Source organism: Cnephaeus nilssonii (genome assembly GCF_951640355.1).
Source record: "Cnephaeus nilssonii genome assembly, chromosome: 2".
NCBI classification, from domain to species: Eukaryota; Metazoa; Chordata; class Mammalia; order Chiroptera; family Vespertilionidae; genus Cnephaeus; species Cnephaeus nilssonii.
The window spans coordinates 16,251,031-16,266,746 of NC_137073.1; the positions used below are offsets into that span (position 1 = coordinate 16,251,031).

A 15,716-nucleotide genomic window follows, 5' to 3' on the forward strand; every position below is an offset into this window, starting at 1 on the left:
TCCTGGTCAAGGCACATGCTTGGGTTTCAGACTCGATTCCCAGTAGGTGGCCACACAGGAGGCATGTAGGAGACAGCTGACCCATGCTTCACTCTCACATTGATATTTCTATCTATCCCTTCCTCTCTCTCTAAAAAAAAAAAAAATCAATAAAAATATTTTTTAAATGCTTAATTACACCCAGTTTACCCTAAACTTAACACCCTCGTGAGCTCTCTTAGGTTTTTCTGATATCTTAGGACAAATCTTGTTAATAGATGAACAACATAAAGAGAAAGCCCAGATGCTCACAAACACAATTCAAAGCTACAGTGGCTTGATGCTGAGTGTGGCTCCTGGGGAAGGAGCTCAGTTGGGCTACCTTCGGTGGAAGCACCTGGCTTATTGCAGAACTGCTGAACGCTATTTTCACTTTTCACCTTTTTTTCATAAAAGCAAAAATCCTCTTCAAATTTCTTTCAGTTAGTGAAAACAGGTACTAATGTAGGTCTTTGACAAAAGCAAAATGGCATAATGTGAACCAAAAGTGGGGGATACCTGGCCCTGGAGGGTGGCTTAGTTAGTTGGAGCATCATCCTGTTCACCAAAAGGTGGAGGGTTCGATTCCCAGTTAGGGCATATACCTAGGTTTCAGGTTCGATCCCCTTCCTCTCTCTCTCTCAAATCAATAAATATCTTTGGGTGAGGATTTTTTAAAAAGTGGGGGTTACCTGTATTCTCTAAGCTCCTGCTGTGAGCCAAGCCTAGTTCTGTGCAGAGGCAATTTTCCTACTTGTCATTGGAAATAAATACCAAAAGACCAAAGAGCTTTCAAAGGGGTCCTGTGGATCTCAAAGTTGACCCAACATGTTGCAAAAAACCTGTTTCTAAAACATTGTAAACATTTTTACAACATTCATATGATCACCTTGCCAGGCTGAAAATGGGGTGGGTGTGTGGTCTGTCTGGTCCCTTGAATATAACTTGCCTGGTCAGCTTCTGGGGCAAAGCACTTTCTGTCTGCACTGAAGTGTTTCAGGGGGTTTGGGAACACTCTGATACATTTCATCAGGAATATTTTTCACTTCTTCTTTTTGGCCATCCAGTAGTGAAGAAAACTATTTCAATGTGGTCTTGATCCTCATGGTGCAAAAATCAAGGTAAAATCAAAGTCAAAGTTTATTACCTGCCATCGTTACCTGATGGCAGGTAACGAACATCCAGCTAATAGGGACTGACTATACATTTAAAAAATTGAAAAATTTCCCCTCCCCAGCCTACAACAAATACATTCTACAGACGAACCAAAGCAAGTCAAGGTTACCTGCAGGATGTCAACTCTAACTAAGGTCAGGGCTCAGGTCTCTCAGTCCAGGGTCAATCCCAGCCTCTCTGTAACCAGTTAGAGTTAACAGGGAGAAGGACCAAAGGTCAGTCCTCCAATAGACCACTGCTGCCCAGCTCCTAAGTAAGGTCCCCATCCTGGACCCCGGGTCCCAAACCATTTCCTGGCAGAGCCTGGTAGAACCAGAAGGTATTCTCTAGTCCTAGCCTGCAGAGAGGGTAAAAGCCATTAGCTTTTAGAAACTTCTAGATTTCTAAATTCCAGTTCTACATCTATGGTCCTTTGATCAGATTGAACATTCCCAAGTCTAGGCTAACACACATATTTTTAACATCAATACTCATAACAAAATAGTCAAATCAGGACATAAAAATATTTACTCTAATTTTCTGACAGTTATTTGATAACAATTTAGTAAATTTGGCTTTATTTTCAACTGAAGTTTATCAGGATTTGGGTAAAGCTGCTTGAGAACCACCATGTAATCTTTTCAATAAAATTCATAAAGCAGAACAGCAGAAATAAGCAACTGTTAAGCTGATGGTAAAATTTATATAAAATATGAAATTAAAACATGTGAAATATTTACATTGTCTTATTCAGCAGCAACCCATACATGTTAAAATTTCCTTTTATTCTATTTTTTCCAGAGCCCCTTTAAGCATTAATTCAAGTTAAATCTGAGAAAACAAGAAAAGTTAACTATATTAAGTACCTAAAAAGGCAAGCTCTCCTATAATGAAATCTAAATTTAAAAATGTCTTATAGGTCTACCATGTTTTCCCATGAGAAAGCATTCTTGTAACCAAGTATATCAATCAATCATTTCAAAAAGAGAATAAAGACTTTTTTTTTTTTAAGAGAGAGGAAGGGAAAGCATGAGAAACACTGACCAGCCGCCTCCTGCATGAGCCCCAATAGGGGATCCAACCTGCAACCCAAATATGAGCCCTAACTGGGAATCAAACCCATCACCCCTTGGTGTACAGGATGTTGCTCCAACCAACTGAGCTATACTAGTCCCTGTGTACAAAGAAAGAAAAAACTAGGTAAGAAGAAGAAGAATAAGAGAAAAATACTAGTGCCAGATCTAGAGGCCTACCTGCCTTCTCCCCGAAGAATGGGGACTCTAAAGTATGAAATCTGATGAGAAAACCTCTTTATTAGTTGGAAAAAAACTAAACAAGGCCTACATTAGCCTTTATTACCAAAGCAAAGATAGTACCTGGAGCAAATTCTAGCGATACTTGGTCCATCAATCAAAAACTGCTAAAGTCTGAGTTGTCTGGCAAATAGGTGAGTGACAGCTATCCACAGAAAAGGGATAGACAATGCTTCTCTTTCTACTCTGGCGAAGGCATGTACTACAGATATGCTATGGAAAGTATAAAAAAACTACATAACTCTATGGCATTATCTGCCATAATAACACTTATAACAATCCATCCTGAATCTGTCTTGGACACAAACCAGGATAAAACTTGCCTTCCTGGAACATACATCTCTGTGTCCTTGGGCTCCAGTTGGAGAAGAAACCAAACAAATGAATACTCTAAAGACAGTGGTCGGCAAACTCATTAGTCAACAGAGCCAAATATCAACAGTACAACGATTGAAATTTCTTTTGAGAGCCAAATTTTTTAAGCTTAAACTTCTTCTAATGCCACTTCTTCAAAATAGGCTCGCCCAGGCGTGGTATTTTGTGGAAGAGCCACACTCAAGGGGCCAAAGAGCCGCATGTGGCTCACGAGCCGCAGTTTGCCGACCACAGCTCTAAGAGACCATGTATTAGGCAGGACCTGGGAACAAAAACCCCTACACTGGCCCCAAGAACAGAGACAATCAAAGAACTTGGGGCCAGTTCTAAGGCAGGCACAAATGAGAGTCACTATTAGTTGGAGGGGAAATAGAAAAGTCAGGAGTAACAGTCTCCTTTCTATCTTCTCAGCATCTGCCATAAGGATTTTAGCTACTAGTTGGAATGAACAGTCATGGAGTGGACAAGCATGCAAGTGAACTACCGATGCTAAAAGGCTGAACATATTATGCCCTTGGAGTTGGTTTTACAGGAGGATGATAGCTTTGTGTCCCATTGACAGCATATATGGGAGGTCCTCTGTGCTATCTATATCCATTGGGTCAGCAAATCCTTGGCTTTGGTACAAGGTCCTAGCCAAACCCCAACCCAGAGCTTCCCAACTGGTGTACTAAAATACTGATTCATCAGCCTCAGTGGTCACCTCTGACTGCAGTCTCCTCTGCTGACCTCAGTGTGTGGGACAAATATTTTCATTTTCTACATGTGTCATGATATGACAGCTATAAAAATAAGAAAACAAGCTTGAGCTTCCAAAGAATAGGAAGATTCTCTCCACTAACCCAGAGACTACCTCTACTACTCACCTAACTCACTTCATCAATTAAGGTAGTAAGCTTAGAAAAATATAAATGTCAACTTGCAAACATGAATGGAAAATTGCTTGAATCATTTACAATGTACCTGTGCTACTGACTATAACACAGATATTGAAGAGTTTCCAGTGGTTCTCAACCTTTCTAATGCCACGACCCTTTAATACAGATCCCCATGTTGTGGTGACCCCCCAACCATAAAATTATTTTTGTTGCTACTTCATAACTGTAATTTTGCTACTGTTATGAATCGTAATGTAAATACCTGTGTTTTCCGATGGTCTTAGGCTCTACAGCAGGGTCGCCTAAGACCATCGGAAAACACAGATATTTACATTACAGCATTAGAAAGGTTGAGAACCACTGGTTTAGACCAAACCGAAAGGGTATAGAACATATCATCAAAATGGAAATTTCTCCTGACTAGGAAAGTCAGAAGTAACCGTCTCCTTTCTATCTTCTCAACATCTGCCAGAGTAGGTTTCTACAATAGAAACAAGCCAATAGATGCATTTTATTGCTCCTTTGTAGCAAAAGGGGACAGAGAAATGCTTTCTTCGCAGTTAGGGCCACCATAGGGAGTAGCTCCTTTCCCATTATCAGCAACCCAAACATCCCTAGGATGAGGTGTGGGCCAGGCACTGTCTGGGAAGTCCATGGTATATGTGTATTTGTGTGTGCAGGAGGGCAGGCCAGGTGGTCACACCTATACAAATTTTGTGATGTGCACTTTTGAGAGATAAGGTCCATTATTACATTTTTAAAGAGGGGTCCTAAGATCTCCTAAAGATTAAGAACACCTGCCCCTGGGGAAAGACAACCCCCTGCCCACCTCTTACAAGGTGTCTCCAGATTTCACACATCCCTGCCACAAACAGGCCTTTTCCAGTAGACAGTTTCCCATCCAAAGATATCAACCACTCAATTATACAACTACCCTCATAAATGAACTCTTCCCAATATTATCTCCAAACGTCTCTTGAAATGCACACTCACGAGAAGGATCAGATCATAACCATTTATGAACTAAAAGCCTGATGCGGACACACTGTGTGACCAGAGGAGAATATCTGGAACAGAATGATAAAGAGAGGATGTATAGGACCGGAGGAGGCCAGTCAGAAACACGCTTCCACTTTATGGTTTTACTTAAAGAGTCGGTCGACCCTTCAGAAATGTTTTAAGAGGCAAGAAATGTTGAGATTGATGTGGTTTCAATGAGACCACTAAACACGTTGTTTTGGGTTTTTTTGTTTTTTTTTAAGCTGAATTCTTCAGTTTTCCTCACACCTTGATAGACACTTAAAACCACACCACACAACAGAGTGATCAAAGGAAGTACTGCGTGTGGGGTGGGATGCTGGTCAAAAAACATACAGAAAGCAAACAAAGTATGATCTTCAGCAATAAGCTTAGTAGAGACAATTGGAGAGGACAGAATTTTCAGCTGGAAGAGCCTCAAAGAGTATCTGTTTAAAACATATCACTTCTCAGGCCCTGGCCGGGTAGCTCAATTGGTTATTAGAGTGTTGTCCTGATATAACAAGGCTGCGGGTTCCTGATACACCAGGGTTGTGGGTTTGATTTCCGGTCACAGCACATACAAGAATCAACCAATGAATGCATGGATGGGAGGAACAGGTCTGTCTGTCTCCCCCGACCCCTCTTTCTAAAATCAATCCATCAATAAAAAGTATGAAAACAACAACAAAAAAATCCATATCACTTCATGGATGAGGAAAGGGTGGTCCAGAAAGCTTAGGAACCTAGCAAAATCAGTTGAAAAACTTGCTATGAAGCTCTCCCTTCCCCAGTCCAGAGTCCTTGACCCCTGCCACGAGGCTTGAAGCAGATCTGTGATTCCTCCAGACACATCCATACTTGCACACCCATGGCACTTGATACCACTGGACAGAGATAGCCTCAGTCCACAAAGATCAGGTATTAATGCCTGTTTTGGAAAAAGAAAAAAAAAAAGTTTTACTGGAACACGGACACAATAAGATTTCATCCAGAGAGACAATAAGTGCTGTGTTTAAATGTGTATACTCTAGGGATATTCACCTGGTCCGAGGGTAGCTCTGCCACTTGCTAAATGTGTGACTTTGGGGCAATTTACTTTAACCCCTCAATGCCTTCATCTTATCACCTGTAAATTGGAGATAGTAGCACTTCTTCTGAGGGTTTTGTGAAGATTAAACTTCACCTATGTAAAGCACCAAGGAGAGTTAACTGACATACAGTAAGTGCTATAGGAGTTAGCTAGTATGTTGGCTTTGGGAAGAATCACTTTACACTAAATATAATTTCTTTCAAAAGCATGATTAGGGTAGCCCTGGCCAGTGTGACTCATTTTAAGAGCATCGGCCTGTGGATCAAAGGTCGCAAATTCGATTCCTGATCAAGGGCACATATCTGGGTTGCAGGTTCAATCCCTGGTCCCGGTCAGGTTGGGTGCAGGAGGCAAACCAATTGATGTGTCACTCTCACATCGATGTTTCTGTTTCTCTCTCTCTCTCTCTCTCTCTCTCTCTCTCTCTCTCTCTCTCTCCCCCTCCCTCCCTCCCTCCCTCCCTCCCTCCCTCCCTCCCTCCCTCCCTGTCTCCAAACCCCAACCCCTCCCTTCCACTCAAAAAAATCAATGGAAAAAATTAACTCTGGTAAGGATTAACAACAACAAAAAATGCATAGGGTAATAATAAAATTAAATTAACTTTTAAATGAACATTTCCAGAGGCCATGTGATGGTGGGGAGTGGTTCAAACAGGTAGGATCAGAGCGAGAGGCCATCTGGAATTACTGGCATTTGATTGTAAGACATATTCAGAGGAACATGAAATGAATTTATAACAAAATAATCTTGTGCACTTACTAATTGTAGAAATACTTTTAACAGACAATTATTTTCTAGATCATAAACATTTTCAACTATTTCACTCTACATTGTTTTTCAGCTTTAAAAACACTCACAATGGGGGAGAAACCAAGATGGTGGCATAGGTAAACACCTAAACTGCTGCCTCATACAACAATTACAAAACTACAACTAAAAGACAAAACGGACATCATCCAGAACCACAGGAAAGCTGGCTGAGTGGAAATTCTACAACTAGAAGGAAAGAAAAAAGCACACGGAGACTCAGAGGAGCTGCAAAAGGCTGAGGTATGGAGACGTGTGTGCGCACAGAGAGGACTGGTGTATTGCTGAGTGTGCAGCTGGCTTTCTCAAGCGGGAAGGAGACGGAAGCTCCCGACTGCACTGAACCCCAGTTCTGGGCGAGACCCTGGGGACCCAGACTCATACGGGGGGAATCAGGACTGTCAGGAAGAGAAAAGCACACGGAGACTCAGGGGAGCTGCGAAAGGCAGAGGTCCGGAGGCGCGAGCGTGAGCGGAGAGGACTGAATGCTGAGTGCGCCGCTGGCTTTCTTAAGCAGGAGGGAGACGGAAGCTCCCAACTGTGCTGAAAACCAGTTCTTGGCAAGAACCTGGGAACCCAGACTCATTTGGGGAGAAATTGGACTGTCTGGCAGTGGGCGAAACTTGAGGGCGGCTTTCTCTCAGAGGTGCTTGCAGCAATTACCGACGGACACTGAGACGCAGGGGCCTCATAGGGCAGGGCTGATGGGAAGCCAAGATTGTCTGCTTCGCCCTGAGACTCCGTCCCATCCAAGCTGAGCACAGAGGCTTTTGCAATTTTGCAAGTCTTGTCTCATAAAGGTGTCTCCAGCACAGAAGTTCTCACAGCGTAGACACAGCTGATCCTCACAGCCAATTGGCCTGGAGGTCAATTCCTCCCAGTGATACCAACAACAATCAAGACTTAACTACAACAAGGCTGTGCACACAGCCCACAAAGGGGTGCACCAAGAGTGTCCACCTCAGGTAACTGTGGAGGCTGAGCCACTGGGCCCTATAGGACACCTAGCACACAAAGCTACTCTACCAACTCAGGGAAGCAGTGAAAATGCGGAGACAAAGAAACAGATCACAAATGAAAGAAATGGAGGAAAGCAAACGACTGGATAAAGAGTTCAAAACCACAGTTATAAGGTTTTTCAAGAATTTTCTAGAAAAGGCTGATAAATTTAGCGAGACCCTCGAGAATATGAAAAAGGACCAACTAGAAATTAAACATACACTGACTGAAATAAAAAATATTATACAGAAACCTAACAGCAGCCGAAGCCAGTTTGGCTCAGTGGAGAGAGCGTCGGCCTGTGGACCGAAAGATCCCAGGTTTGATTCCAGTCAAGGGCATGTACCTTGGTTGCGGGCACATCCCCAGTAGGGGGTGTGCAGGAGGCAGCTGATCGATGTTTCTCTCTCATCGATGTTTCTAACTCTCTATCCCTCCTCCCTTCCTCTCTGTAAAAAATCAATAAAATATATTTAAAAAAGAAAAAAAAAGAAACCTAACAGCAGAGTAGAGGACCACAAGAATAAAGTCAAAGATTTGAAATACAAAGAAGCAAAAAAACCCCAACCGGAAAAGCAAAAAGAATCCAAAAAGTTGAAGATAGTGTAAGGAGCCTCTGGCTCAACTTCAAGCGTACCAACATAAGAATTATGGGGGTGCCAGAAGAAGAGAGATAGCAAGATACTGAAAACCTATTTGAAGAAATAATGACCGAAAACTTCCCCCACCTGGTAAAAGAAATAGACTTACAAGTCCAGGAAGCGCACAGAACCCCAAACAAAAGGAATCCAAAGAGGACCACACCAAGACACATCATAATTAAAGTGCCAAGGGCAAAAGACAAAGAGAGAATATTAAAAACAGCAAGAGAAAAACAGTTAATTACCTACAAGGGAGCACCCATACGATTGTCAGCTGATTTCTCAACAGAAACTATGCAGACCAGATGGGAGTGGCAAGAAATATTCAAAGTGATGAATAGCAAGAACCTACAACCAAGATTACTCTACCCAGCAAAGCTATCATTCAGAATTGAAGGTCAGATAAAGAGCTTCACAGATAAGAAAAAGCTAAAGGAGTTCATCACCACCAAACCAGTATTATATAAAATGCTGAAGGGTATTCTCTAAGAAGAGGAAGAAGAGAAAAAGGTAAAGATAAAAATTATGAACAACAAAGTGACAACAAATACATATCTATCAACAAGTGAATCTACAAATCAAGTGAATAAAAAATCTGATGAACAGAATAAACTGGTGAATATAATAGAATCAGGGGCACAGAAAGGGAGTGGACTGACAATTCGCAGGGGGAAAGGGGTGTGGGGGGTGTGGGAAGAGACTGTACAAAAATCGTACACCTATGGATGAGGACAGTGGGGGGAGGTAAGGGCAGAGGGGGGGATGGGAACCGGGTGGAGGGAAGCTATGGGGGGAAAAAGGAGAAACAATTGTAATAATCTGAACAATATAGATTTATTAAATTAAAAACAACAACAACAACAAAACCAAAAATAAATAAATAAAAACATAAGAAACCCAAAAACACAATGTTCATTTTAAACAAAATATACTATAAGCAATAACAATATATAATCAAAATACCCTAGCCTAACCTTCCTGGGTTGAAATTTAAAAAAAACCCATAGAGGAATCAAACAAGAAAGGGCAGTCCCACAAAAAGAAATTGATGTAACTCCCACATGACATAGCAACAAATGTTCCATTTGAGATGTGGCTTCGACCTAACTCAACAAGCTTATTAACTTGAAGTTTTTAGCATCTTTCTTCACACATTGGTAAACATATCAAACCACAAATACATATAAGGTGTGTAAAACAACACAATTTAGTACACCAAGAGCAAAATTTGCCAAATAAAGATTAGCCAGAAGTATTCATTCTTTTCAATGACATAAAGAACCAGAACTAACCCAGAGTATGGCCATATCATTCATAAAGCCAAAAGCATTTTCTTTTGGCAACCTACCATTGTTGGGAAAAAGCCAAGAAAAGCAGTTTTCATGGAAAGACACATGGCTGTATTCAGTTGTCTGCTATCACCCGCTTGCTCTTGGAATCTTTCCAGTACCTCAACTTGGCAAATAAAGAATAAGTAGAAATACGAACAGACTGCAATGCCAAAGACATTGCCTGGCCACCAGAGTCATCTGGAATAAGAGAACTAGGCTGAAGATCCCAGGCACATGAGCACACCATCTCTCACTGAACTAAACTCTTACAATGATGCCAACTCTGAAAGAGTTCAGGAAAATACACAGCCCCGAAGGGTGAACATTTACCTTAGCCTGATAAATCACAACTGGGAGATGGGTAAAAATACTTAGCAATTCTCATGGAATTTCACTTAAATGATATATGACCAGAATATGACTTAGAAAATAGGATAGAAACTCCTAAAGGGAAGGTAACAGGACAGGGGAGCACTGTCCGGCTTCATTTGTATTCGCCCAATTGCTCTAGAAACTTCCAGCAACAAAAATGGTTCCCTAACACTGTTGGCAAACTTCAGCAGTCACAACAGTTAGACACACCAGGTCCCCAGGGTACAGTCTGCATTAATCCACAAGCAAAAGCACAGGACCAAAGTCAGTAGGGAAAATGTTTATAATCCTGATTCTGCTGCTAATCAGATGTGTGGCTGGGACAAATCTCTTGCCTTTCCTAAGTCTTAGTTCTCCTCAGCTGTAAAACATGAAGTACTTAGATGACCACTAGGTATCTTTAAATTTCCTTCTAATCCTAAAATCCGATAAACAATCAGTGCTTGAATCGCATGAGGTCTATACTCCTGGAAGGTCCAGCTATTTGCAGTGAGTAACAACTGAGGACTCAGAATCTGCTCAAGCTAAGAGAGCCAGCCTCTGGAACTGGAGGACTTCATCGTGGCAATGCTCCCTCTGGGAAGCTGTGGGGTGGCTAGGGGTCTGTCCAGAAGACTGAGGATTTTGGAGGGTACGCCAAAATGCACAGGACCCAGGCTTTCTACAGCTTTGCATCCTCCACACCATTTCCCAGAGTATTTACATATATTACCACTAAGCCAAGGCAAAATAATCCGAGGTGATGGTGATACAACTTAAATTGATTACTTCTAATTCTTCCAAGTCTTAACATCTTTTTAGGTAGAAAAGCAGTCTGTTGAGGATTGAGTACTCCTTTCTTTTTTTATTTTTAACAGTTTTTTTCATACATATATTTTTATTGATTTCAGAGAGGAAGAGGGGGAGAGAGAGATAGAAATATCAATGTTGAAAGAGAATCATTGATCAGCTGCCTCCTGCACATTGAAAGAGAATCATTGATCAGCTGCCTCCTGGGGATTGAGCCCACAACCCCGGCATGTGCCCTTGACCAGAATCGAACCTGGGACCCTTTAGTCTACAGGCTGACGCTCTATCCACTGAGCCAAACCAGCTAGGGCAATTGAGTACTCCTTTCAAGTGATGCAAAGCCAAGGCAAGCCACAGTGGCCATGGAGAAAGAAGAGGAAAGAGGAAAAGATGATAAAATAGGATGAGGGAAGAAAAAGAAAGAAACATGTTTGTAAAGGTGAATTTTAATTTACATTGCAGCTCAGCTATAGCACAATGGAATAGAGATCTGAACTTTAAAAAGAAGTCACTCGCCGAAACCGGTTTGGCTCAGTTGGATAGAGCGTCGGCCTGCGGACTCAAGGGTCCCAGGTTCGATTCCGGTCAAGGGCATGTACCTTGGTTGCGGGCACATCCCCAGTGGGGGGTGTGCAGGAGGCAGCTGATTGATGTTTCTAACTCTCTATCCCTCTCTCTTCCTCTCTGTAAAAAATCAATAAAATATATTAAAAAAATAAAATAAAATAAAAAAATAAAAAGAAGTCACTCAATGAACTAAGCCTTTACTCCAAACCCTCTGCAGGGAGAGCTCACCTGTTCCTTCTTCAAGGAGTTACTATCCACTAGAAAAGTGATGAAACAGAGGAGGCAATGGAGGAACAAGGTAACGTCCATACAGGTAATGCAGGAATTCAGGGGAAGGAGAGGTAAAGATGGGACTGAACATACAAAAAAGGCTTGAACAAAGAAAGCACACTGCATGGGAGAACATATTTGCCAATGTTATCACCAATAAGGGTTTAATCTCTAACATTTACAGGGAACTCATACAACTTAACAAAAGGAAGATAAACAACCCAATCAAAAAATGGGGAACGGACCTAAATAGGTACTTTTCGAAAGAGGACATACAGAAGGCCCAGAGACATATGAAAACATGCTCAAAGTCACTAATTACTCGAGAGATGCAAATCAAAATGACAATGCGGTACCATCTCACACCTGTCAGAATGGCTATCATCAACAAATCAACAAATGACAAGTGCTGGCGAGGATGCGGAGAAAAAGGAACCCTCGTGCACTGCTGGTGGGAATGCAGACTGGTGCAGCCACTGTGGAGAACAGTATGGAGTTTCCTCAAAAAACTAAAAATGGAACTCCCATTTGACCCAGTGATCCCACTTCTAGGAATATATCCCAAGAAACTAGAAACACCAATCAGAAAGGATATATGCACCCCTATGTTCATAGTGGCACAATTCACCATAGCCTAGTGCTCATCAGCAGATGAGTGGATTAAAAACCTGTGGTACATCTACACAATGGAATACTACGTTGCGGTAAAAAAAATTTCCTTTTGCAACAGAATGGATGGAACTGGAGAGCATTATGCGAAGTGAAATAAGCCAGTCAGAGAAAGATAAGTATCACATGATCTCACTCAGTTATGGAATATAATGAACAACATAAACTGATGAACAAAAACAGGTCCAGAGACAGAGAAGCATTGATCAGGCCGTCAAACCTCAGAGGGAAGGTAGGGGAGGGTGGGGGTAAAGGGGGAGAGATCAACCAAAGGACTTGTATGCATGCATATAAGCCTAACCAATGGACACAGACAACGGGGGTGGGGGGGCATGAGTGGGGGGGGGCAATGGGGGGATAAGGACACAAATGTAATACCTTAATCAATAAATTTTAAAAAATAATTTTAAAAAAAGGCTTGAAAAGAGTCCACAATTATTTCTAGTGAAATTGAAAGAAGAAAGAAAGCTGACATTTCAGAGAATTGTTTTTCTCTTCCTCAAAGGAGCAGGAAAACTGGTACATGGTAGGTGTGAGGATACCAGCTCCGGGTTTCCTGTGGCCTCCTACTAGCCAACCTCTTGGGCCTCAAGAGGACCGAAAGGACTCAAGTAAGGTCCCACCCACCTTATTAAATGCCATAAATCACAAACTATAAAACATACCCAAAGACATATCAGTGTTTTGAACACATGAACTCTATTTCTAACCATAAACTTAGTTGTGTAAAGTCCTACCAAATATACTTGGTGCAGTACTGGTTATCCCTACTGGTGAGAAGATGGAATATAGATAAGACTTTGTGAACACCCAAAGCTACCTCAACACTCTATATATTCTGCAGATCATTCCTAAAGATCAAGCTGTAAGCACCTGGAAAAGGAAAGTATGACATCAATGTAAAGCAGTGGTGGTGATATTGAAACAGTTCTTTTACTATGAAAGTCATTCATTACTAATAAGGGAAAAATGTTCCTTGTACATTTTTTTAAAAAAGGATACAAAAAGTATAATCTCTCTCAATCTCAATCAATCAATATCTCTCTCTCTCTCTCTCTCTCTCTCTCTCTCTCTCTCTCTCTCACACACACACACACACACAGCAAGGAAGAACCACCACCAAAATATTTAATAGAGTTATCACTCTATGGTGATTTTAATTTTTAAAATATTTTCTACATTATTCAAATTATCTATACAATGCATTATTTTATCATAAGGAGGAAAAATTATTTTTCAAAGTCATCCTTTATTCAAACATTTTGACTGTCTTTAATGACAAGATGACCCACTGGCTGCACAGCTGTATTTAAAATACTAATTTAAGCTGTCAGTGAATAAAACTAGGTAGATCAAACTGATTATGAGTGTTAGAGATTACTCCTGGGTGGTAATTTAAATCTAATTCACCCTGGTTATAACATGGCTATAAGTTGTCACATTTTTGCTCTAATGCATTATATATGTGATCAGAAAAAAAAAAATGAACGAGACTCAGCCACTCAGACATCTACCACCACTATTTGCAAAGTAGGCTGAAAGGAGGGAAACATGAAGCAAACATAGTCAACCACCAATTGGGTTACAAAAAGGTGTATGTTTCTCCAACAGCTTATGTTTATCGACTTGGAAATTGCATGGCTGACTCTTGATACAATAAAGACTCCCTGTACTCTGGCTCACAGTTCAGGCAGTGAGGGATACCATTTCACCTGAATCTATCTGGTACCTAAGCTTTAGAGAGCAAAAGGCAAGAGGCAAGAGATCGGATAATGAGGGTTACCATGTGTTTAGCTTCCAGATGACGAGGTGCCTTTATAATTGGACAGTACCTATTCAAGGACAGACCTTTCCCAGCAAGGAGACACTACAGCAGCTCTCACATTTGCCCAACTCTCACTAAAGCCTACCTGCGAGCTAGCTTTCTTTCAGCTCTTAGCAATGATGTTCTCATCTAAAGGATAGTGGAAGTGGGAAAGGCTGTGAAAATATGTACACTATCAACCATGAGGATAATATTTATTAAGTATCTTCCAGGAGGGAGATACTAAGGGATGGTGGAGGTGCATTGCATGCAGGACCACATCCTCCCAAGTTCAAGGTAAGAGACACATGCTACAAAGAAACGAGATGTGCGCTGTCAGCAGGTGGCACTGATACCAACTGCTAAATGTAGTCTGAAAAGGGAGACAGGGGTCCTGGCCCAAAGGACAAACAAATGGCTCAAGAGGTCAAACCTCAACTGGACCCTGAAAAGCAGGTTAAACACTAACAGTAATATTCACCGTGGTGGCCAGTTCTGCTTCCTCTCCATGAATGAGAACACAGTAAGACACCTCAGGAAGGGGCCTGAATATTCACTAGGCCCAGAGAAGTTATTCTTGCAGTTTTTGGGGTTTTTTTTGTTGTTGTTGTTAATCCTCACCTGAGGATATTTTTTCCATTGCTCTTCAGAGAGGAGGGGAGAGAGGGAAGGGAGAGAACGAAACATCAATGTGCAACCAGTTACCTCTAGCACCCTCACCAACTGGGAGCAGGGAGCAAACCTGCAACCCAGTTGTGTGCCCTTGACTGGGGATCAAACCCTTCAGTGCGCAGGCCAATATTCTAACCACGGAGCTATGCTGGCCTATTCTTGCAGTTTTAAAGTCTATCTCTACTCAAATATCCGCAACAATAGGACTTGCTGGCTAGACATCTGGCTGGGAGTTAATTGATAACTCTAAGGTATTAATTAAAATGAACATCGGGACTGGAGAGCGCAAAATAAGCTGGTTATTAATGCTGTTGATCACTCATAAAAAGTAATCACTGTCTCAGAAGAGCATCACTCATAACATCAACAGACAAGAAGGAAAGCTTCTATGATCTCTCCAATCAGATCCTGACAGATTTGATCTGACAGTCACAGCCTCCAGTCTTCTGGCCGCTCCCACCACTGCACACCTTTCTTTAATGAACCTACATGCAGCAGCAGCACACCTACACGCAGCCACACCCTGACAACTATGAGAGTACAACTGCCAAGCAGCCCAGCACCTCCTATTTGACAGTAAATCTCCAAGCAAAACATGCAAGGTTTTCAAGAGAGAAAACATGCTCTGTACCCTCCCCTTGGTTTATCCCTTATCTCTATGCTCCAGTGCCCCCTTTCTCACCCCCACTCCCTATCAGAACGGCTGCTCACCACTGAGATCATATACCCCTGAAAGCCTGCACACAGGGCTGCTTGGACTTCCTATGTCTGACTGAAATGGAATAGCACATAGGAAAACACTTTGAAAACCACAAAGCTCTGTGCAATCTTGAAGTGGCTTTGAGATCTCTTTCCAAAAATAGAGCACAGAAAACTTCTACCATCGGACAGGAGTCTCTAAAGTGAAAGATTTTGCCATAGCTGGTTTGGCTCAGTGGACAGAGTG

At 41.8% G+C, this 15,716-nt stretch overlaps 1 protein-coding gene across 2 annotated transcripts in view; it reads right to left on the bottom strand.

The window, feature by feature from the left end:
• CREBBP (CREB binding lysine acetyltransferase) overlaps window positions 1–15,716 on the bottom strand; it is a 152,409-nt gene that overhangs the window by 89,881 nt on the left and 46,812 nt on the right. The gene's annotated exons all lie outside the window — the stretch shown is intronic.